Here is a 26009-nt window from a genome sequence, read left to right as displayed (position 1 = left end):
AGGCCCTGCTGGGTCAGGGTACAAGCCCTTTCCTAGAACCTTTACTGGATTCTAGCATATTGAGCATTATTTGCTGCCAGACTTATTTTGCTAGAGCCTCATCTTCCTTCCAGGTTGACTCCCATCATTTACTTTTCTCCTTGAAGAAAATTTCCTCTCATCTCCAGTTAATAAATCTTGTCGTCTGAATACCACTCTGCATCAAAAATGAATTCAGCTTGTCCCACACTGCCTAGACCTGCACTTATCTCCCTTAAAGCCCTTTACCCTTTTCTGTCTTATGGGCCAGTATTATTTCATCCACCATGTATGTTGTTGCCATTATGCACCTCTTCTTTCTCCTCCACCCACTCCCCTGATCATTTTATCTACGCATGTGCATGTGGCCTTGGGTCCCCAGTTCCCTGACTGGAGGTCAGACCAGAAAAGCCTGGCCCCTCTGGCAATCTCCAGGTCAGGTTTTTCATTGCAATCTTTTCCTTACTATCACATGTTTTGAAAAGACTGAAGTAAGTGTAGAGGCACTTGAAAGAGTTTGCAATGTAACAAATAAATTTTATTTTAAAATAAAAAAGATTGTGGCTTCTTTTTAGTAGAACCAAATATTTCTGAATCTTGTTCTTGGACAAATGGCTACTTTTGATATACACATTTTGATACTTTTTCCCTTTCTCTTTTTCTATTAAATCACAGAATTTTATTATTTTAAATTAACTTTTATTGGAGTATAGTTGCTTTACAATGTTGTGTTAGTTTCTACTGTACAGCAAAGTGAATCAGCTATGCGTATACATATGTCCACTTTTCTTGGATTTCCTTCCCATTTAGGTCACCACAGAGCATCGAGTAGAGCTCCCTGTGTTATACAGTAGGTTCTTGTTAATTATCTCTTTTATACGCGGTATCAAGAGAATATATGTCAATCCCAATCTCCCAATTCCTCCCACCCACCCCCTTCCCCATTGGTATCCATATATTTGTTCTCTACATCTGTGTCTCTACTTCTACTTTGCAGATAAGATCATCTATACAGTTTTTCTAGATTTCACATGTATGCGTTAATATATGATATTTGTTTTTCTCTTTCTGACTTACTTCACTCTGTGTGACAGTCTGTAGGTCCATCCACGTCTCTACAAATGACCCGATTTCTTTCCTTTTTATTGCTGAGTGATATTTCATTCTATATATGACCACACCTTCTTTATCCATTCTTCGGCTGATGGACTGTTAGGTTGCTTCCATGCCCTGGATTGTAAGTAGTGTTGCAATGAACACTGGGGTGCATGTGTCTTCCTAAACTGTGGCGTTCTCTGGGTATATGCCCAGTAATGGGATTGCTGGGTCATATGGTAGTTCTATTTTTAGTTTTCTAAGGAACCTCCATACTGTTCTTCATAGTGGCTATATCAACTTACATCCCCAGCAACAGTGCATGAGGTTTCCCTTTAATCCACACCCCCTTTAGCATTTATTGTTTGTAGATTTTCTGATGATGGCCATTCTGACCCGTGTGAGGTGATACCTCGCTGTAGTTTTGATTTACATTTCTCTAATAATTAGTGATGTTGAGCATCTTTTCATGTGTTTGTTGGGCATCTGTATGTCTTCTTTGAAGAAATGTCTATTTAGGACTTCTGACCATTTTTTAACTGGGTTGTTTGATTTTTTTTGTTGTTATTATTGAGCTGCATGAGCTGTTTGTCTATTTTGGAGATTAATCCTTTGTCAGTTGCTTCATTTGCAAATATAGTCTCCCATTCTGAAGGTTGTCTTTTTGTCTTGTTTATGGTTTCCTTTGCTGTGCAAAAGCTTTTAAGTTTCATTAGGTCCCATTTGTTTAATTTTGTTTTTATTTTCATTACTCTAGGAGGTGGGTCAAAAAGGATCTTGCTGCGATTTATGTCAAAGAGTGTTCTGCCTATGTTTTCCTCTAAGAGTTTTATAGTGCCTGTCCTTACATTTAGGTATGTAATCCATTTTGAGTTTATTTTTGTGTATGGTGTTAAAGAATGTTCTAATTTCATTCTTTTACATGTAGCTGTCCAGCTTTCTCAGCATCATTTATTGAAGAGACTCTCTTTTCTCCATTGTATATTCTTGCCTCCTTTGTCATAGATTAGGTCTCCATAGGTGCATGGGTTTATCTCTAGGCTTTCTATCCTGTTCCATTGATCTATATTTCTGTTTTTGTTCTAGTACCATACTCTCTTGATTACTGTAGCTTTGTAATATAGGCTGAAGTCAAGGAGCCTGATTCCTCGAGCTCCATTTTTCTTTCTCAAGATTGATTTGGCTATTCAGGGTCTTCTGTGTTTCCATACAAATTGTAAATTTTTTTGTTCTAGTTCTGTGAAAAATGCCATTGGTAATTTGATACAGATTGCATTGAATCTGTAGATTGCTTGGGGTAGTATAGTCATTTTCACAATGTTGATTCTTCCAATCCAATAACATGGTATATCTCTCCACCTGTTGGTATCATCTTTAATTTCGTTCATCAGTGTCTTATAGTTTTCTGCATACAGGTCTTTTTTCTCCCTAGGTAGGTTTATTCCTAGGTGTTTTATTCTTTTTGTTGCCATGGTAAATGGGAGTGTTTCCTTAATTACTCTTTCAGATTTTTCATCATTAGTTTATAGTAATGCAAGAGATTTCTGTGCATTAAATTTCTATCCGGAAACTTTATCAAATTCATTGATTAGTTCTAGTAGTTTTCTGGTGGCATCTTTAGGATTCTCTATGCATAGTATCATGTAATCTGCAGTGACAGTTTTACTTCTTCTTTTCCAATTTATATTCCTTTTATTGCTTTTTCTTCTCTGATTGCCATGGCTAGGACTTCCAAAACTATGTTGAATAATAGTGGTGAGAGTGGACATCCTTGTCTTGTTCCTGATCTTAGGGGAAATGCTTTCAGTTTTTCACCGTTGAGAATGATGTTTGCTGTGGGTTTGTCATATATGGCCTTTATTATGTTGAGGTAGGTTTGCTCTATGCCCACTTTCTGGAGAGTTTTTATCATACATCGGTGTTGAATTTTGTCAAAAGCTTTTTCTGCATCTATTGAGATGATCATATGGTTTTTATTCTTCAGTTTTTTAATATGGTGTATCACATTGATTGATTTGCGTATATTGAAGAATCCTTGCATCCCTGGGATAAATCCCACTTGATCATGGTGTATGACCCTTTTAGTGTGTTGTTGGATTCAGTTTGCTAGTATTTTTTTAAGGATTTTTGCGTGTATATTCATCACTGATATTGGTCTGTAATTTTCTTTCTTTGTGACATCTTTGTCTGGTTTTGGTGTCAGGGTGAAGGTGGCCTTGTAGAATGAGTTTGGGAGTGTTCTTCCCTCTGCCATATTTTGGAAGAGTTTGAGAAGGATAGGTCTTAGCTCTTCTTTAAATGTTTGATAGAATTTGCCTGTGAAGCCGTCTGGTCCTGGGCTTTTGTTTGTTGGAAGATTTTTAATCACAATTTCAATTTCAGTGCTTCTGATTGGTCTCTTCATGTTTTCTATTTCTTCCTGGTTCAGTGTTGGCAGGTTGTGCATTTGTAAGCATTTGTCCATTTCTTCCATATTGTCCATTTTTTTGGCATAGAGTTGCTTGTAGTAATCTCTCATGATCCTTTGTATTTCTGCAGTGTCAGTTGTTACTTCTCCTTCTTCATTTTAATTCTATTGATTTGAGTCATCTCCCACTTTTTCTTGATGAGGCTGGGTAATCGTTTATCAATTTTGTTTATCTTCTCAAAGAACCAGCTTTTAGTTTTACTGATCTTTACTATTGTTTTCTTTGTTTCTATTTCATTTATTTCTGCTCTGATCTTCATGGTTTCTTTCCTTCTGCTAACTTTGGGCTTAGTTTGTTCTTCTTTCTCAAATTCTTTTAGGTGTAAGGTTAGATTGTTTATTAGATTTTTGTTGTTTCTAAAGGTAGGCTTGTATAGCTATAAACTTCGTGCTTAAAACTGCTTTTGCTGCATCCCATAGGTTTTGGATCATCGTGTTATCATTGTCATTTGTCTCTAGGTCTTTTTTGATTTCCTCTTTGATTTCTCCAGTGATCTATTGGTTATTTAGTAACGTATTGTTTAGCCTCCATGTGTTTGTGTTTTTTATGTTTTTTCCCTCTAATTGATTTCTCATCTCATAGTGTTGTTGTCAGAAAATATGCTTGCTATGATTTCAACTTTCTTAAATTTACTGAGGCTTGATTTGTGACCCAAGATGTTACCTATCCTGGAGAATGTTCCATGCACACTTGAGAAGAAAGTGTAATCTGCTCATTTTTGATGGATTGTCCTATAAATACCAATTAAATCTGTCTAGTCTATTGTGTCATTTAAAGCTTCTGTTTCCTTATTTATTTTCATTTTGGATGATCTGTTCATTGGTGTAAGTGAGGTGTTAAAGTCCCCCACTATTATTGTGTTACTGTCAATTTCCTCTTTTATAGCTGTTAACAGTTTCCTTATGTATTGAGGTGCTCCTATGTTGGGTGTATATATATTTATAATTGTTATATCTTCTTCTTGGATTGAGCCATTGATCATTATGTAGTGCCCTTCCTTGTCTCTTGTAACATTCTTTACTTTAAAGCCTATTTTATCTGATATGAGTATTGCTACTCCAGCTTTCTTTTGATTTCCATTTGCATGAAATATCTTTTTCTATCCCTTCACTTTCAGTCCGTATGTGTCCCTAGGTCTGAAGTGGGTCTCTTGTAGACAGCACATAGATGGGTCATGTTTTTGTATCCATTCAGCAACCCTGTGTCTTTTGGTTGGAGCATTTTATCCATTCACATTTAAGGTAATTATCAATATGTAAATATGTATGTTCCTATGACCATTTTCTTAATTGTTTTGGGTTTCTTTGTTTGTTTGTTTGTTTTTAAAGAAGATATTGGGGGTAAGAGTTTTGTTAATTTATTAATTTATTTTTGCTGTGTTGGGTCTTTGTTTCTGTGCAAGGGCTTTCTCTAGTTGTGGCAAGCAGAGGCCACTCTTCATCTCTGTACACAGGCCTCTTACTATTGTGGCCTCTCTTGTTTTGGAGCAAAGGTTCCAGACGACCAGGCTCGGTAGTTGTGGCTCATGGGCCTAGTTGCTCCGTGGCATGTGGGATCCTCCCTGACCAGGGCTTGAACCCGTGTCCCCTGCCTTAGCAGGCAGATTCTCAACCACTGTGCCACAAGGGAAGCCTCTGGGTTTGTTTTTGTAGGTCCTTTTCTTCTCTTGTGTTTCCCACTTAGAGAAGTTCCTTTAGCCTTTGTTGTAGACATTTTTTCTCTTAGCTTTTGCTTGTCTGTAAAGCTTTTGATTTCTCCATCCAATATGCATGAGATCCTTGCTGGGTAGAGTAATCTTGGTTGTAGGCTCTTCCCTTTCATCACTTTAAATATATTATGCCACTCCCTTCTGGCTTGTAATGTTCCTGCTGAGAAATCAGCTGTTAACCTTATGGGAGTTCACTTGTATGTTATTTGTCATTTTTCCCTTGCTGCTTTCAATAATTTTTCTTTGTCTTTAATTTTTGCCAATTTGATTACTATGTGTCTCAGTGTATTTCTCCTTGTGTTTATCCTGTATGGGACTTGCTGCACTTCCTGGACTTGGGTGGCTATTTCCTTTCACATGTTAGGGAAGTTTTTGACTGTAATCTCTTCAAGTATTTTCTCAGGTCCTTTCTCTCTCTCTTCTCCTTCTGGGACCCCTATAATGTTAATGTTGTTGTGTAATGTTGTCCCAGAGATCTCTTAACCTGTCTTCATTTCTTTTCATTCTTTTTTCTTTATTCTGTTCCACAGCAGTGAATTCCACCATTCTGACTTCCAGGTCACTTATCCGTTTTTCTGCCTCAGTTATTCTGCTATTGATTCCTTCTAGTGTAGTTTTCATTTCAGTTATTGTATTGTTCATCTCTGTTTTTCTTTAATTCTTCTAGGTCTTTGTTAAACATTTCTTTCATCTTCTCCATCTTTGCCTCCATTCTTTTTCTGAGGTCCTGGATCATCTTCACTATCATTATTCTGAATTGTTTTTCTGGAAGGTTGCCTATCTCCACTTCATTTAGTTGTTTTTCTGGGATTTTATCTTGTTCCTTCATCTGGTACGTAGCCCTCTGCCTTTTCGTCTTGTCTAACTTTCTGTGAATGTGGTTTTTGCTCCACAGGCTGCAGGATTTTAGTTCTTCTTGCTTCTGCTCTCTGCCCTCTGGTGGCTGAGGCTCTATATTTTAATTTGGATCACATGGGGTTTAACATTTTAGCCCAGACCACCCTTCAAAGTAAATCTGCCAATCTTGAGCATGCATTGAAGATAAATACCAAAAAAAATCTTAAATAAATCATATTCAAACTCAGAAAAGCAAAGAGAAAAAAGAAAATCTTGAAAGAAGATGTAGCAGGAAGGATGGGGGAGCGCTTTAACCACAGAGGAATACAGATGAGAATTACAGCAGACATTGCATCAGAAACCACCCTGCAAAAAGAGGGTGGAGTGAAATACATAATGTTCTGAAAGGATAAACCACTGATCTAGGATTCTATATCCAAAGATGTCTTCTTCAAAAATGAATAAATAAAAACTTTTTCAGACAAATAAAAACTGAGGGAATTCAGCAGCAGCAGACCTGTTCTGGAAGAAACGTTAAAAGAAGATTTTCAGGGAGGAAAAAAATGGTATAGGTCAGGAACTCAGATCTTCATAGCATAAAAAGTGCCTATTTTATTGTCTTAAAGCTTATGGAAGGCATGAACTTTGTCTTATTCTTCAGGCACCACCAGGGCTTACCAAAATGCATGCACACAATAGGTCCTGAAAGTCTGCTCTAATGGGTACATGAACGAATATTCTGGAGTTTTATTCTTACTAGGGTATATTCAGAAAATCCAAAGGTAGCTATGGAACGGTGTGTTTCCTAAACTAAAAGGCAAGATAAGGTAGCTATGTACATCTGTAAAAATTTTTGTGTCTTAAAAACACATTAAAAGGGGTGGAGCTTCAAGATTGCAGAAGAGTAAGAAGTGGAGATCACCTTTCTCCCCACAAATACATCAGAAATACATCTACATGTGGAATAACTCCTACAGAACACCCACTGAATGCTGGCAGAAGACTGGAAACCCCCAAAAAAGCAAGAAAACCCCCACGTACCTGGGTAGGGCAAAAGAAAAAACAGACAAAAGAATAGGGACGGGACATGCACCAGTGGGAGGGAGCTGTGAAGGAGGAAAGGTTTCCACACACTAGGAAGGCCCTTTGCAGGCAGAGACTGTGGGTGGCAGAGAGGGGAAGCTTCAGAGCCATGGAGGAGACTTCAGCAACAGGGGTGTGGAGGACAAAGAGGAGAGATTCCCATGCAGAGGATCAGTGCTGGCCAGCACTCATCAGCCCAAGAGGCTTGTCTGCTCACCCACCTGTGGTGGGCGGGGACTGGGAGCTGAGGCTCCGGCTTCGGAGATTGGATCCCAGGTCTAGGAATGGGGTTGTCTGTGTGAACACAGCCTGAAGGGGCTAGTGCACCACAGCTAGCAGGGAGGGAGTCCAGGAAAAATTCTGGAGCTGCTGAAGACACAAGAGACTTTTTCTTGCCTCTTTGTTTCCTGGTGCACAAGGAGAGGGGATTAAGAGTGCTGCTTAAAGGAGCTCCAGAAACAGGCACGAGCCGTGGCTATCAATGAGGACCCCTGAGATGGGCATGAGATGCAAAGGTTGCTGCTGCAGCCACCAATCAGCCTGTGTGCAAGCACAAGTCACTATCCACACCTCCCCTCCTGTGAGCCTATGCAGCCTGCCACTGCCTGGGAACGATGATCCAGGGACAACTTCCCCGGGAGAACATACAGTGCACCTCAGGCTGGTGCAATGTCATGCTGGCCTCTGCCACCACAGGCTCGCTCCACTCACTGTACCCCTCCCTTCTCCCAGCCTGAGTGAGCCAGAGCCCCCGAATAAGCTTCTCCTATAACACCATCCTGTCTGAGGGAAGAACAGACACCCTCAGGCAACCTGCATGCAGAGGTGGATCCAAATCCAAAGCTGAACCCCAGGAGCTGTGCGAACAAAGAAGAGAAAGGGAAATTTCTCCCAGCAGCCTCAAGAGAAGTGGATTAAATCTCCACAATCAACTTGATGTACCCTGCATCTGTAGAGTAACTGAATAGACAACAAATCATCCCAAATTAAGGAGATGAACATTGGGAGCAATGCTTATATATATATTTTTCCCCCCTTTTCTCTTTTTGTGAATGTGTTTTCTTCTGTGTGTGATTTTGTCTGTAGAGCTTTGCTTTTACCATTTGTCCTAGGGTTCTGTCTGTCTGTTTTTTTGTTTTTTGGGGGTTTTTTTTGGTATAGTTTTTAGCACTTGTTATCATTGGTGGATTTGTTTTTTGGTTTGGTTGCTCTCTTTATTTTTTTTAATTACTTAAAAAAATTTTAGACTTTTTTTATTTTAATAACTTTATTTTATTTTACTTTATTTTATTTTATCGTCTTCCTTCTTTCTTTCTTTTCTACCTCTTATTCTGAGCCGTGTGGATGACAGGCTCTTGGGGCTCCAGCCAGGCATCAGGGCTGTGCCTCTGAGGAAGAGAGCCAAGTTTAGGATACTAGCTCAGCTCCATATAATATCAAACAGCAAAAATCTTCCAGAGATCTCCATCTCAAAAAGACCCAGCTCCACTCAATGACCAGCAAGCTACAGTGCTGGACACCCTATGCCAAACAACTAGCAAGACAGGAACACAACACCTTCTGTTAGCAGAGAGGGTGCCTAAAATCATAATAAGACCACAGAAACCCCAAAACACACCACCAGACGTGGACTAGCCCCCCAGAAAGACAAAATCCAGCCTCATCCACCAGAACACAGGCACTAGTCCCCTTCATCAGGAAACCAACACAGCCCACTGAACTAGACTTAGCCACTAGGGACAGACACCAAGAACAATGGACAGTAGGAACCCACAGCCTCTGAAAAGGAGACCCCAAACACACTAAGTCAAGCAAAATGAGAAGACAGAGAAACACAAAACAGATGAAAGAGCAAGGCAAAAACCAACCAGACCTAACAAGTGAAGGGGAAATAGGTGGTCTACATGAAAAAGAATTCAGAATAATGATAGTAAAGATGATCCAAAATCTTGGAAATAGAATGGAGAAAATACAAGAAACGTTTAACAGGGACCTGGAAGAACTAAAGAGCAAACAAACAGTGATGAACAACACAATAAATGAAATTAAAATTTCTCTAGAAGGGATCAATAGAAGAATAACTGAGGCAGAAAAACGGATAAGTGACCTGCAAGATAAAATAGTGGAAATAACTACTGCAGAGCAGAATAAAGAAAAAAGAATGAAAAGAATTGAGGACAGTATCAGAGACTTCTGGGACAACATTAAATGCACCAACATTCGAATTATAGGGTTCCCAGAAGAAGAAGAGAAAAAGAAAGTGACTGAGAAAATATTAGAAGAGATTATAATTGAAAACTTCCCTAATATGGGAAAGGAAATAGTTAATCAAGTCCAGGAAGCACAGAGAGTCCCATACATGATAAATCCAAGGAGAAACATTCCAAGACAAATATTAATCAAACTATCAAAAATTAAATACAAAGAAAATATATTAAAATCAGCAAGGGAAAAAATACAAATAACTCACAAGGGAATCCCCATAAGGTTAAAAGCTGATCTTTCATTAGAAACTCTGCAAGCCAGAAGGGAGTGGCAGGAAATACATAAAGTGATGAAGGAGAAAAACCTACAACCAAGATTACTCTACCCAGCAAGGATCTCATTCAGATTTGATGGAGAAATTAAAACATTTACAGTCAAGCAAAAGCTAAGAGAATTCAGCACCACCAAACCAGCTTTACAACAAATGCTAAAGGAACTTCTCTAGGCAGGAAACACAAGAGAAGGAAAAGACCTACAATAACAAACCCCAAACAATTAAAAAATGGGAATAGGAACATACATATCGATAATTACCTTAAATGTAAGTGGATTAAATTCTCCAACCAAAAGACAGACTGGTTGAATGGATACAAAAACAACACCCATATACATGCTGTCTAAAACACACCCACCTCAGACCTAGGGACACATACAGACTGAAAGTGAGGGGATGGAAAAAGATATTCCATGCAAATGGAAATCAAAAGAAAGCTGGAGTAGCAATTGTCATATCAGATAAAATAGACTTTTAAACAGAGACTATTACAAGAGACAAAGAAGGACACTACCTAATGATCAAGGGATCAATCCAAGAAGATATAATAATTGTAAATATTTATGCACCCAAGATAGGGTCACCTCAATCCATAAGGCAAATACTACCAGCCATAAAAGGGGAAATCAACAGTAACACAATCATAGTAGGGGACTTTGACACCCCACTTTCGCCAATGGACAGATCACCCAAAATGAAAATAAATAAGGAAACACAAGCTTTAAATGATACATTAAACAAGATGGGCTTAATTGATCTTTATAGGACATTCCATCCAAAAACAAAGGAATACACATTCTTCTCAAGTGCTCATGGAACATCCTCCAGGATAGGTCATATCTTGGGTCACAAATAAAGCCTTGGTAAATTTAAGAAAATTGAAATCGTATCATGTATCTTTTCTGACCACAACACTATGAGACTAGATATCAATTACAGGAAGAAATTTGTAAAATATTCACACACATGGGGGCTAAACAGTACACTACTTAATAACCAAGAGATCACTGCAGAAATCAAAGTGGAAATAAAAAATACCTAGAAACAAATGACAATGAAAACACAATGACCCAAAACCTATGGGATGCAGCAAAAGCAGTTCTAAGAGGGAAGTTTATAGCAATACAATCCTACCTTAAGAAACAAGAAACATCTCAAATAAACAACCTAACCTTACACCTAAAGCAATTAGAGAAACAAGAACAAAAAACCCCAAAGTTAGCAGAAGCAAAGAAACCATAATTTTCAGATGAGAAATAAATGAAAATGAAACAAAGAAAACAAAAGCAAAGATCAACAAAACTAAAAGCTGGTTCTTTGAGAAGATAAACAAAATTGATATACAATTAGCCAGACTCATCAAGAAGAAAAAGGGAGATGTCTCAAATCAACAGAATGAGAAATGAAAAAGGGGAAGTAACAACTGACACTGCAGAAATACAAAGGGTCAGGAGAGATAACTATAAGCAACCATATGCCAACAAAATGGACAACTGTGAAGAAAAGGACAAATTCTTAGAAAGGCACAACCTTCCGAGACTGAACAAGGAAGAAATAGAAAATATTAACAGACCAATCACAAGCACTGAAATTGAAACTGTGATTAAAAATCTTCCAACAAACAAAAGCCCAGGACCAGATGGCTTCACAGGCGAATTCTATCAAACATTTAGAGAAGAGCTAAGACCTATCCTTCTCAAACTCTTCCAAAATATAGCCAAGGGAGGAAAACTCCCAAACTCATTCTACGAGGCCACCATCACCCTGTTACCAAAACCAGACAAAGATGTCACAAATAAAGAAAACTACAGGCCAATACCACTGCGGAACATAGATGCAAAAATCCTCAACAAAATACTAGCAAACAGAATCCAACAGCACATTAAAATGGTCATACAACATGATCAAGTGGGGTTTATTCCAGGAATGCAAGGATTCTTCAGTATACGCAAATCAATCAATGTGATACACCATATTAACAAATTGAAGGAGAAAAACCATATGATCATCTCAATAGATGCAAAGAAAGCTTTTGACAAAATTTAACACCCATTTAGGATAAAAACCCTCCAGAAAGTAGGCATAGAGGGAACTTTCTTGAACATAATAAAGGCGACATATGACAAACCCACAGCCAACATCATCCTCAATGGTGATAAACTGAAACCATTTCCACTAAGATAAGAAAAAAGACAAGTTTGCCCACTCTCACCACTCTTATTCAACATAGTTTTGGAAGTTTTAGCCACAGCTATCACAGAAGAAAAAGAAATAAAAGTAATCGAAATCAGAAAAGAAGGAGTAAAGCTGTCACTGTTTGCTGATGACATGATACTCTACATAGAGAATCCTAAATATGCTACCAGAAAACTACTAGAACTAATCAATGAATTTGGTAAAATAGCAGGACACAAAATTAATGCACAGAAATCCCTAGCATTCCTATACACTAATGATGAAGAATCTGAAATGAAATTAAGAAAACACTCCCAATAACCATTGCAGCAAAAAGAATAAAATATCTAGGAATAAATCTACCTAAGGAGACAAAGGACCTGTATGCAGAAAACTATAAGACACTCATGAAACAAATTAAAGATGATACAAATAGATGGAGAGATATACCATGTCCTTGGACTTTAAGAATCAACAGTGTGAAAATGACTATACTACACAAAGCAATCTATAGATTCAATACAATCCCTATCAAACTACCACTGACATTTTTCACAGAACTAGAACAAGAAATTTAACAATTTGTATGGAAATACAAAGGACCCCAAATAGCCAAAGCCATCTTGAGAAAAAAAACAGAGCTGGAGGAATCAGGTTCCCTGACTTCAGACTATACTACAAAGTTACAGTAATCAAGATACGGTGGTACTGCCACAGAAACAGAAATATAGGTCAATGGAACAGGATAGAAAGCCCAGAGATAAACCCACACACATATGTTCAGCTTATCTTTGATAAAGGAGGAAGGAATATACAGTGGAGAAAAGACAGCCTGCTCAATAAGTGGTGTTGGGAAAACTGGACAGATACATGTAAAAGAATGATATTAGAACACTCCCTAACACCATACAAAAAAAGAAACTCAAAATGGATTAAAGACATAAATGTAAGGCCAGACACTATAAAACCCTTAGAGGAAAACATAGGAAAACTCTTACAGGAAAACGTAGAGAAAAACACTGTATGACATAAATCACAGCAAGATCCTTTTTGACCCACCTCCCAGAGAATGGAAATAAAAACAAAAATAAACAAACGGGACCTAATGAAACTTAAAACATTTTGCACAGCAAAGGAAACCATAAACAAGATGAAAAGATAACCCTCAGAATGGGGAAAAATATTTACAAATGAAGCAACTGACAAAGGATTAATCTCCAAAATTTACAAGCAGCTCATGCAGCTCAATATCAAAAAGCAAACAACCCAATCCAAAAATGGGCAGACCTAAAAACACATTTCTCCAAAGAAGATATACAGATTGCCAACAAACATATGAAAGAATGCTCAGCATCATTAATCATTAGAGAAAGGCAAATCAAAACTACAATGAGATATTATCTCTTACCGGTCAGAATGGCCATCATCAAAAAATCTACAAACAAAAAATGCTGGAGAGGGTGTGAAGAAAAGGGAACACTCTTGCACTGTTGGTGGGAATGTAAATTGATACAGCCACTATGGAGAACAGTATGGAAGTTCCTTAAAAAACTAAAAATAGAACTACCATATGACCCAGCAATCCCACTACTGGGCATATACCCTGAGAAAACCATAATTCAAAAAGGGTCATGTACCAAAATGTTCATTGCAAGTCTATTTCCAATAGCCTGGACATGGTAGCAACCTAAGTGTCCATCAACAGATGAATGGATAAAGAAGATGTGGCACATATATACAATGGAATATTACTCAGCCATAAAAAGAAACAAATTTGAGTTATTTGTAGTGAGGTGGATGGACCTAGAGTCTGTCATACGGAGTGAAGTAAGTCAGAAAGAGAAAAACAAATATCGTATGCTAACACATATATATGGAATCCAAAAAACTAAAAACAAAAAATTGTCCTGAAGAACCTACAGGCAAGACGGGAATAAAGATGCAGACCTACTAGAGAATGGACTTGAGGACACGGGGAGGGGGAAGGGTAAGCTGGGACAAAGTGAGAGAGTGGCATGGACTTATATATACTACCAAATGTAAAATAGATGGCTAGTGGGAAGCAGCCACATAGCACAGGGAGATCAGCTCGGTACTTTGTGACCACCTAGAGGGGTGGGATAGGGAGGGTGGGAGGGAGGGAGACACAAGGGGGAAGAGATATGGGAACATATGTATATGTATAACTGATTCACTTTGTTATAAAGCAGAAACTAACACACCATTGTAAAGCAATTATGCTCCAATAAAGATGTTTTAAAAAAAAAAAAGAAAAAAAAAAAACATTAAAATCCCAGGCTAAAATTCAACCACTGTTATTCACAGGGATTCTCCCTTTCTTACAAAAATATATTCATTTGCATAGTTTCCATGAAGGGTCAAATAGCCTCCCAAAATAGTGTCAGGGAGTGGTGAGTTTGTGTCTCCCACCGGGGAGCCTGCTAGAACTCTCCTCCTGCCCTTAGGTGGTGATTTTGATATTAAAGGCAGGTTGGAAGGCCAAGCAAGAACCATCTTCCATGTGGCCCAGTTCAGTCCCCAGTTCACCCAGGTATTGGTATGGTGTTATTTCTAAAGATCTAGAATGTCCAAATCCTCATTCCCCAAAGTGAGTTTACCAATGGTCCATATCTCATATTACCATTGGGTAGATTAAGTGGGATGACCCCTGTAAAGCACTCTGCCCAGGGCCTGGTATTTAGTAGCACTCAATAAGCATTAGCTGTGGGATTCCCTGGTGGTGCAGTGGTTGAGAGTCCACCTGCTGATGCAGGGGACACGGGTTCGTGCCCCGGTCCGGGAAGATCCCACATGCTGTGGAGCGGCTGGACCCGTGATCCATGGCCGCTGAGCCTGCGCGTCCGGAGCCTGTGCTCCACAATGGGAGAGGCCACAACAGTGAAAGGCCCGGGTATGGCAAAAAAAAAAAAAAAAAGCATTAGCTCTCAGTGTTATCTTACCTAGCTCTCTGTAGTCCTTCAGGATTAAACCTGCCATCTGATTTTGAAGAGACCTCAAATATTAAATCAGATTTAGTCAGCTGTCTTTCTTCATACAGTCTTGGTACACACAGCCCAGTGACACCTGCATCTTTGACACCTGCCATTAGGAGTGATTCTCCTCAGTGAAAATTGCTTACTTTTCACACCATCTGAGCCTGTTACTTGCCACAGAGTGTGGGAGTTGGACAGCTTCCACAATCATAGATAGGGGAGGCTTCCTGGACCCTGAGAAATGGAAATGACCTCTTCTATGAGAAGCAAAGAAAATTCAGTGCCCACTCGAGGTGCATTTACAGGATTAGAGAGATGCACTTCATCGAGGCTGTCTTGTAATTAGTGATGTAAATGCAGATAAACACTATAATTAAAGAGAAAGAGTGCTGTTTTTCTTTTCTGCAATATTACAGGACTGAGGTCACTAAGGGCTGAAACTACATTCAGGAGGGAAGGAAACCAGGTCCAGAAAACTGTCTTAATTCATCCAGATAACCAAAGGAAACTCATGTGAAATTAGGGAGATCATTATCTTTATACATAATTATCCCTTTTTCTCAGTATGTGTAGAAAATGGGGACCCACTATTCCTGAAGAGAAGCTAATTGTCTCTTTCCTGACGCATTAAAATGTGTGTGGGTGTAGATGTGTGGTGTGTACAATCCCTCACTCTCTCCCCATATGTGAGCTTGAGGGGAGGAGACAAGAATGGAGGGAGTTGTTTCTCTTGAGTCCTGCCCTTCCTATGGGGCATCCATGGCACAGCACGTAAGGGGGTCACACTTACCAGCTTGTCATTTGCTGGTTGGAAACCCTTGGTATAAAGCCACATACTTTTAGAGCTGAAACATCCTTATGAATTCAGTTTCAATTTTACCTTCCATTTCCTGCCTGGTACTTTCATATACATCTGAGATTCCTAAATTGGGATATGCTTATCTCTGGGTTATGCCACCTGAGTCAGGAGACCCTTGAAGCCTCTGGATCTCTAGAAAGATTCCCCATGTCTAGCCAATAAGATTCTGTTAGCACGTGGCAATATGAGCACAACTAAACGCTTCATTTTTGTTTGTTTTGTTTGCTTTTGCACTGAAATTAATCTAAGAGCCGTTGGTTTAGTCTTAACAGTAGAGCCTTTAAGTAAGGTGAGGGTCAGGAATTGTTAGTTGCCATTTTATGGAGAGTGAAGTGTGTAGTGTCACCAGCTCAAGCCCAGAATCCTCACAGAATATGGCTTAACATGAAAACAGGGAAAATCTCTTGTACTTAGGAATCTAGAAATGATCTTTTTCTGAGTAAAAGAGACTAGTATGATTTGAACCTAGTGTTTCTTCCTCCTCTCATTATTTTGTATACAAGTTGTTTACAGAAAAAAGAAGCAGCTGATGAAAAATTCTGTCTTGGAATTGGTAAAACGATGTGTTGGGTTTCATTACACCCCATGTGTATCTAAAACAGTAGTCTGAACCCTGAATGCTAGCTGCCTAGATGACACCCCCACATGGATGTTTAGTAAGCACCTGAGACTCAACTTGCCCAAGGTAGAACTCTTGGTTACCACACATCCCACAAATGGATCTCCCATCTACCTGGTTGTTCAAGAAAGGTTCCAAATGTTATCTTCAATTCTTTGTTTTCTCTCTCCCCACACCAGTCTGTCAGCATTCCTTTTGACATTACTTCTAAAATGTGTCCCTAATTCACCGACTTCTCCCCATCACTGTTGTTACCTCCCTGGCAATCACCATCATCTCTTATCTGCACCATTGCAATGGTCTTCTAACCCATCTCCTTGCTCCCTTATGATCTATTTTCTATAAAGCAGCAAGAATCACCTTTTAAAAAGTCATTCTCCTGTTTAAAGTCATTCATTGGTTGTCCATAGCAGTTAGAATAATTTTTTTTACATATTTATCCTGGTTTACAAAGCCCTTTGGGCATGGCTTCTACTACCTCTCTGCCCTCAGCCCCTACCACTCTCTCCCAACACAGTTCTCTGGACTCCCTGACTTTCTTTTCTGTGAGTAAAGCCATCCATCAACCTTAGGACACCTCCCAACAAGGAATGGGCTCTCCTCATCTTCCCATGGCTGGATCCTTCTAATATTTAGACCAAACTGTTCTGATACATATTATCCCTCATAGAAGCCATTCCTGATAACCTGACAGTATTGAACCCCTGCCCTCCAAACTCAGGCACCATTTATCACATAACCCTCTTTTATCCTACTTGAATTACCTGGATAGTATTTAGAGATGTCACCACCACCAAAGCCTAAGGCCAAATATAAGACCCATGAGAGCAGTAATCTCATCTGTTTTTTCACCATTGTGTCACAAAAACCACAGAGGAGGTGCTCAATAGTGGTGTTGCATGAAAAGCTGTTTCTTCGTATGCTGTGTAATCTCAACTTGGGAATCAATAGATTGTTTCTGCCTGCTCTGTTTTTACAGCCAACTAGACATTATAAGGCCTTTGGTGTTCTGGATGATTTCCCACCGGATCTACTTGCAGATGTCTCCATGGACTTCAACTATAGAAAAGAGTGGGACGAATTTGTTAAAGGTGAGTGACACCTACAATTTTTAAAATCAGTTATAGAGTAGAATCTATTCGTATATGCTCTAGCCAATAGAAAGCAATAGGTTTAATTTCTACAGTGTTACTTTTCATTTTAAATTTTGGCTTAAATATCTGGAGTGCTGGGCTGAAATGTGACTTGCTCCTTGCATACTCTTAGATTTACTCGCCAGTTTGCTCTGAGGACTACTTTGCTCTTACTGTAAGTTCATTGTCATCTGATGCACCTGGGTGGCCATGGAAGTCTTCTTGGAGGAGGTGGTGTCCAAACTTTGTTTTAGAAGTTGAATCAAAATTTTACAGACTTGATACATGTGGGGAGGTGAGAGGGTGAGGGAGTGAGTGGTATAAGGACATTCCAGACGCAGGGAAGAGTATGACTAAAGTGAGGAAGGCATGAAACAACATGGAATGTTAAAAAACTGTGATCAGGGGCTTCCCTGGTGGCGCAGTGGTTGAGAGTCCGCCTGCCGATGCAGGGGACACGGGTTCGTGCCCCAGTCTGGGAGGATCCCACATGCCACGGAGCAGCTGGGCCCATGAGCCATGGCCGCTGAGCCTGCACGTCCAGAGCCTGTGCTCCGCAATGGGAGAGGCCACAACAGTGAGAGGCCCGTGTACCGCAAAAAAAACAAAAAAACTGTGATCAGTTTGGTGCTGTTGAGTTGCTGGGGTAGCAGAATCTGGAACTAGAGTGGGAGGATGGTCCAGAGCCCCAAGGGCCTAGGCTAACCACCCAGCTACACTTCTCAGATTCTCCCTAGAAGAGATGGAGCGTTATGAGAGGCATTATATAGGGGCTTTTCCTGAGTGGGGAGAGGCTTCTGCCATCCCAGTCACAGTGGAATAGGTATGCAGCAGGTAGCCCAGGGGCACAGAAACTCTGACAGACCCTTGCTGTGGTGGGGACTCTTGGTTGCAAGTAACCAAGCACTAACAAATGCCAGTGTGAGAAAAGGAAAAGGTGTTTTTGGTTCATGACATTGAAAGTCCATGGGTGTCTGTCTTCCAGGACAGCTGCATCCAATATTTCATTTCCAGCTTGACTCTGTTTTCTTCTGTGTCGACCTCATTCTCAGGCAGATTCTTGTGTCATGGCAGAGATGCCATGCAGGCTTACATTCTAACCATGTACATAACCCCAGAGGAATAGGAACTTTCCTACTGATGCAGCCAGAGTCCCACGGTTGGCTTTCGTAGCCTCAACATGGATCATATATTTACTTCCTGGGGATGTTTACCATGGTTTTGGGCCACTTAGTGTTTTCAAATACCCTTCCTATCTAGAGGGAATTGTGATGCCACCTATTCAAGGGAGAAGCCAGACCTTCTCTGTCCATCTCCCTAGCAGCCGTGTTCAGTCGTGTGCTACAGACATTGGCAGAGCTTCTGATGTGTGGTACTTGGCATCAGTGTTCCAAACTATGGAGTATGGTCCAGAGACAGCAGTAGTTTGGCTTCTCTGGAGCCATCCTGAGGTTCTAACCTAACTCTGGTCCTCCTAGATCTTCTGCAAGCTACCTGAGAGCCTTTATTAAACCACTTTTTGGGCTAAACTTGCTAGAGTGGCAAGCTTAGAGTGTCTACACGTGTCTTCCCTAAACTAATCACTGTGGCCATGTCTGGCTCAATTTCCCAGCCCTAAAATTAATGCTGAGTCAGTCCTGCATAAACCACACTGTGGAGAAGGAGACGAAGGGTGATGCCTTGAAGAAGAATGAGACGCTGGTCCCAGAAGGGGAGAGTCAAAGCTGAGCAGGAAAAAGCAACAGATGTCCACTCCTTCCCTTCCTCTCAAGGGCATCTTCAGCCTCTTGTACCAGTGGGCTGGCAAGCTCTTTACCCCGTGGTCTGCTTCTAATAGATTTTTTTTTTTCAAAAGCTAAATTAATTAACACATTTCCACAGTCAGCATCTCCTCAAGGGACTCTCTTGGTTACTCCAGCAGCCTTAGCTTGGCTCCTTCCTTAAATGGTTAGTTAGAAGCTTCCCACACAGCTTGGGGGGCAGAGGCTGTGCACTTCTTAGAAATTCTTTGCTATCTCCCTCTGAGAGCTAATGCTATTTGCATTCAATAGGATGGTAGATATTAAGGAGATTTGGTCCCTATAGCTGTGATCTAATGTAACACGGGAGAAAGGCAAGAAACTTAGGGTTAGCACGGTAAAGCCACTTTCTAGCTGTTTAGAAGGACACTGCCTTCTCTGGAACTTTTGTTTCCCAACTGAATGCACTAGGCTGGGTGGCTCAATCTCAGGACACCTGTAATATATAGAGAAGTCTAAAGAGGGGCATAGGGACACAACAGTAAAACTATTGGTACTCTAGTGACATCTGGTGGTTTCTCTGATTTTTAAACCTGAAAATTTATTTTTTAATGCCTAATTTTATTTCACTGCATTTTACTTGAGAGTGTTGTTTGTGCTATATGGTGAACAACTTTTGTTGGGTTCTTTTATTTTTACTGTGTTTTTATATTTCCTAGACACTGTCCCTGGGCAACAAGTTTTCAGTGGTAATGAATCTGTCTTTTTCTAGAATTCTGTGCCTTATAAGTCAGTGGTTTATCATTCCCTATGAGATCATCATATCAAAGCTTCTTGTTAATTGAAGCCAAGTAGGTTTCCAGATGCAGTAACTTCTTTTGTTCTCCTTAGAACTTAATGAAAGAGAATGCAGCGGAGAGGCAGTGGTCTACTGGGAAGTGGAGGGCCCGTCTCCCAAGTTCAACAGAGATGTATCCTTTACAGAGAGGCACCATTACTCAGCTTTCAAAGAGTTTCTGTGCCCTGTGGCCGTCACCCAATGGTGGTATGTCCAGCAGGTGTGGACAATATCATCTTTGATTCTTGCAGAGGCATCTGCTAACAGCTGTTGCTTCCTGTGTGGCTTTCAGAGACCTCAGAGTGTGACTTCCAGGCCTGGCCACATGCAGCATCTGTAATTGTGGTCATGGGAAGGCAGATAATACCTTCCTGAGAAGTTTTCAAGGGATTGAAATTGTTGGGTCACAGAATTGGGGACCTGAAAGCAACTTTTCATAAAGAGTATTCAGTACACTCTCTCAATCTATAGTGGAGGAAGTAGGGACCCAGAGAGGCAATGTGACAGCGGCCCACACTCAGGTGGTTAGCAGCAGACTGGGGGCTGGGACTCAGGCCCCACATTTCCAGCTCCCTCCACCTTCCCTCCTCCACAAATAATGGATCTGGACACTGTGTGTATGTTTCTTCCCCTCAGTTTCCTTGATTACGATATGAAGCAGTTGAATGGATGTGAGGAGTTTTAGCTGACACTCCAAGGCTCTATGAAGCCCCTTAGGGCCAGCCTGGGAGGGTTTGATGGACATTTGCTGGATGGGCAGATGGGGTAGAATATAGGTGGGGACAGGGGAGATTTCCACTGCACTGTTCTCCTCAGTCATAGCAGCTGAGTGTTTTACACACTGAATTTCCATAAAGGATCCTTTTAACAAAGGGTCTGTGGAGGTAAAAGAAAAAAAAAACTTGGAAACCACTGAACTGGATGATCGCTGGAATGTTTTTTAGCTCTAATATTCTGTAAGTCTGTATGTTCCTAAACAATTGTTCTTTAGAAAGAGAGGGGGCATGGGGGTGGTTTGTGAGTATTGTTTCTGTGTGTTTTGTGTGTATGTGTCTACCCTGGCCCAGCTAGATTACAGACTCCATAAGGGATTATTTTTGGCCAAGTTCTCACAGACTGCTAAAATACAGGTGGTAGGTAATTCAAGATTGTGGTAGATTTTATGTGGTTTTCTCTCCTCCTTCCAACTACTGTGCAGGGTAGGAGCCATCATCCCCATCAGACAGGGAAGGAAACTGAGGCAAAGAGAAGTTCAGAACCCACTCAGATTCTCATCGGTTCTCACCACTAGTGGGCGGTATAGGCAGGCGTGGGTCCAGGTCCAGCTGTGTCCAGAGAAGGTGATCTGGATCAAGGCAACCCCACCAGTCTGGTCTCACGGGGACACTGCTGGCAGTTGTTCTCAGGAGTGGACACTTGGGGCTCCTTGAAGTTCTATTTCATTGGCTTTCCTATGCCACACAACCGATAATGACTATCTAAGTCTTTGTATTGTATATACACATATGTCTCTCTTATAAGGGCTATTCAGTTTTTGAGAACAGAGAACAGTGTAGAGGAAAAGAACATTAGTTTTGGAGGGAAAGCTTCCATGTTGAGTGTGTGCTCATTTCCTGGTTTGCTGTGTGAACTTGGAAAAGGCCCTTCACTTCTCTGGGCCTAAGTGAACTAGTAGTTCTCCAGTCATAGGCTGTGTGGCACGCTGGACCTTCCAACCCTGCAAAGACCTCTGCCACATTGTAATCAACACATCAAGTTAATTTTTCCACAGTGGAGTATCAGGTGATGTCTGTCACACAAGCTGAGCGAGTTGTGGGACAATATTTGCTGCGAGGAAAAAATAAAAAGCTTGGGAGAGAGGAAATCCAGAGCCAAAGCAACTTCATTCCTTCCCTAAAACATTTAAGAGCTTTACTTACCAGTACCTAGAGAGTGGGAGCAATAGACCATCCTGCAGGGTGTCTGGGGGAGGGGCAGCCCACCGTGGGTGCTGTAGAGCCTCCGAGCTGGCCTGGGGCTGTGGTCATGGCTGTTGCAGTAAGTGAAATTATATTATACTTAGAGTGATTTTTGGGGGATTGTTTTAGGCTTTTAATTCCTTCTCCTGTGAAATCTAAAATTCTGCCATGGGAAGGTCTAATGAACACATTGAAGAACTGAGCCCTGTGCAGCTGTGTATGTCTTACCAGGTTTTGGAGTCAGATCTGGCTTCAAATTCAGGTTCCATCACTTCAGCTGGACTATGGGATCTTAAGGAAGTTTCTTTATTTCTATGATCCTCAATTTTGTCATCTGTAAGATGGGGATGTTTATGTTGAAATCACAGGGACTTTCTCAGGATCAAAACTGATGCTAAATGTAAAGCACATGGTGTATGTCCATGGTAAGGGCTCAGTTAGTGGTGACTCCTGTTGTTCCTTAGGATTGAATTCCCTGTGATAGCGCCATAGACATAGCAGTTGTTCTGTGAATATTTATTGAGTTGAAATGGCTTTGTTATTCCTGGTGAACCAGAGCCAGCAAGGGCATCTGCCTACTAAATATTTGAGTATTCATGTGTCTTCTTATGATCTCCAGGTGTAAATAACCTTGCCTGACCATCCTCTGTGCATAGAGGTCAGTGATTGGGGCTTATCAGGGGGACAGAGAGGAATGGCCCCATTGTTTACTGAGCGCTTATTCTGCTCCAGTCTCTCTCCACTGTCCCCACCAAGTCTGCCTGCAGGGCAGTGTTACCCTCTTTTCTTGCATAGGGAAACCAATCTCAGAAAAGGTGAGTAACCAACCCAGGATCACACAGCTGATAAGTGGCCAATCCTCTGAGATCTCATTGACTTCTTGGAGAAAGGAGTTGGTTCCCCACAAATTAAAAGCAGCAAGGAATCACTCACAGGTGGGTAATGCACCCTCTCAAATGAGAATACCAGGTGGGAGGAGCCACAGTTTTTCAGGGCAATTTGGCAGACAGGGCAGGAAGTGAAGTAACAATGCAAGGGAGCAAATGCTAAGTGGAGGAACAGAATCATCTCCCTTTGCTTCTGGCTTGTGGGCTTTCCTTCTGCTCATCTGAAATGCTGGCTGTGATGTCATGCTTTGACTGGAGGTGTAGTATGTCTACGTGCAGCAGCACCAAGAGATGGAGTTTAATGGGTAGAAGGTCCACGTGATCCTGGCCCAGAGCACCTCTATGCCACAGTTTCCAGAGAAGTCAGGCGTGCTCTGGGTGAGGCAGTTCAAGCAGAGGCTGGCAATGGCAGGAACCGGAGCAAAAGTAAAAAGAGGACACGTGTTGGCTCCCTGGCCAGGACCACGCATCTAAAGATCTCGTAAAATGCATGATGCTTATTCCCATGGGTGCAAAAGAGTGAGACTCAATTTACCCCCAGAATCTTGGCTACAATGCAAGGTGGATTTTTAAATCTCATCAATTCATTCTTTGCTGACTCTTGCATTGTACAGATGAAATCAGAACATCCAAGTGAACTAGAAGGTTTAGAAACTCACTTCGGGCTAGTCCTATCTATGTACACACCAGCCGGGGGTGGGAAGGAGGTCTGGCGGACCTGTCTTTGAGGATGCAGCTCCTGCTCAGCAAAAACTCAGGGACTCAGGACCTGCTGCATTGAGTTCCTTCTTCAGGAGAGAGGCTGGGAGGGGTCCATGTGGCCACCTGCTGGACTGGAATGGGTGTGGCCTTGAGGCTGTGGCAAAATCTGAACTGTAGTGACGTGTGTTAGATCTGCCACATTGGGCTTGTCACTCCACTTTTCTGAGTCTCCATTTTATTATTTGTAAACAGGGGTTTAATTTTATCAACTCCTTGGGATTAAGATAATTAAATGAGAGACTATATCCAAGTGTCTACTTGTTGCCAGGTGTTTAATAAATAGCAGCAGAATGTGCCTTGGCTGTTTTTCAAAATGTTTACATGTAAGTCTCTCATAAGGCAAGGCAGAGGGGATAATCCACTTGAATTCCATGTTATCTCTCTCCTTACTCTCTGGGCCTGAATATAAAGTTGGGAGTTTTGCAAGGTTTACTGCTGTATCTTTAATATGTCTCCTCCTTCTAAATTGTCCTTTTTTCCCTCTCTAGTTTTCATGTATTACTTCAATAGCCTGGATTGCCCAGTTCCAAACTGGCTCTTTAAGTGGGCTGCCAAGGTGAAATCCATTAGGGGCCCTTGTCCTTCAGATCTCAAGGAGTACTGAGGCAAAACAGTATTACAATAAAAAATATCATTCCTTTATTCATGGAAGCATAGTTAAAGATCTCCCTGTTTTGCAAAAATACACCTTATGGGACTATAAGATGGAAAATAGATCTGATCACCCATACACAAATATCAAGCAAATAAGCTATGCAATGGAAAATGGTCTCTCAAGGTCATAGTTCCCTAACCCCAGAAAGGGAAAATCTCAACCAATGCTCTGCCATGGATAAAGCCAATGCAATAGTGGTGTCCTCAGAGCTCAGAGACCAGAGATGTCTCAACCAGCCAATGAGAGTACTGATACACAGACACATACAAACAACAAACGTGGCCCTGAAAGCAAAATGTCAGACGAGATGTAGCCCTCAAATTCCACTTCCACTCTCAAGCGGATGCCTCAAGACAAACTGGCCCAGCTCTTGAAAGAGAATGAGCCCAGACTGGCTGGCAATAAGCTCAGAGTCATTCACTCCTTAAAAGGGAAGTGATCCCAGATGCAGTGGCTAGAATTCCCAGGCTGTGCAAGCCAGAGTGGCTCACCCCAAAATGTTACACACAAAAACACAAACAACAAATAAGGTACAGTCACAAAGACAGAGAATCAGAGAAGGTGTAGTCTAAAACTCCTAGACCAACTCTCAGATGGAGGCTTCCAGAGTGTCCCAGATCTCGAAAGAGAATGAACTCAGAGTGGTTCGCAATGTGACCAGATTGGCTCACTCCTTGAAAGGGAAGTGACACCAGATAGAGAGGGTAGAATTTTCCCATAGCAAATAATCCTAGTTAACTTTTACATCTCTCTGAGATGCCTCAGGCTTCCTCTGGAGCATCTCAAAGTTATCTGGAAGTCAAAAGAACTTCAGTTAGAATTTGATATTTGGGGAGTTTGTCCAAAATATCAAAAATGGGTGCAAAATACTTGGTCAAATAGGATCACAGATCACTGTGAAACAATACTTATTCACTTAACCTAGGTGACAAAAGATTTCAATAGCAAATACAGATCACTTAAAGGCAAGGAAACTCACACAATCTGTTACCAAAAACAGCATTCCAAGAAAATTTTGCTCTCTTAACAAAGAGAAGGCAAATCCAGTCCTGCCCCTAGTCTATTCTTAACAAAATCAATTTATCTAATTAAACTTAATGCAATCTTAGAAAATCCTGATCATGCACAAAATTCTTTTCCCAGCATTTCCTTTTTACAAGCTCTCTACAACTTTCTGCATGCATATTATTTTATCTCTTATTTTCTTCTTCATTCAGAAACAATCCATTCTAGGACAAAATAGCCCTTCTTTTTCCAAGAAATTCATTTCTATTCTTCATACCCTCTTTTGCTGAAAACACACATCTTTTCTCGCATACTGAAATGTTTTTCTTATTCATTTAGTAGCTTTAATTACTTATATTATAATTTTAATGCTTAAAAACCTTAATTTCTAGCAAAAACCAAGAAGCAAGTAATTGTGAGCTCTATGTCATACAAACATTTCCTGATTGGAAAATTTATGTTTTAGTCTTCCTGTCCTAATAATGCAAAGGTAGGTAAATTTAGACCCACCGACCAATGAAAGTTCCAATATTTTATACCATGTGAAATGACTTGGACAGTCAATGAGCTCTTGACATTCAACTCAGTTTAGTTTCAAATTATTAAAATCTGGAGAGACACCCACAAAGCAGACATTC

The sequence above is a fragment of the Hyperoodon ampullatus genome (genome assembly GCF_949752795.1).
Source record: "Hyperoodon ampullatus genome assembly, chromosome: 19".
Classification (NCBI taxonomy): domain Eukaryota; kingdom Metazoa; phylum Chordata; class Mammalia; order Artiodactyla; family Ziphiidae; genus Hyperoodon; species Hyperoodon ampullatus.
The sequence above is the reverse complement of the archived record's forward strand: the minus strand, read 5'-3'. Positions refer to the sequence as shown.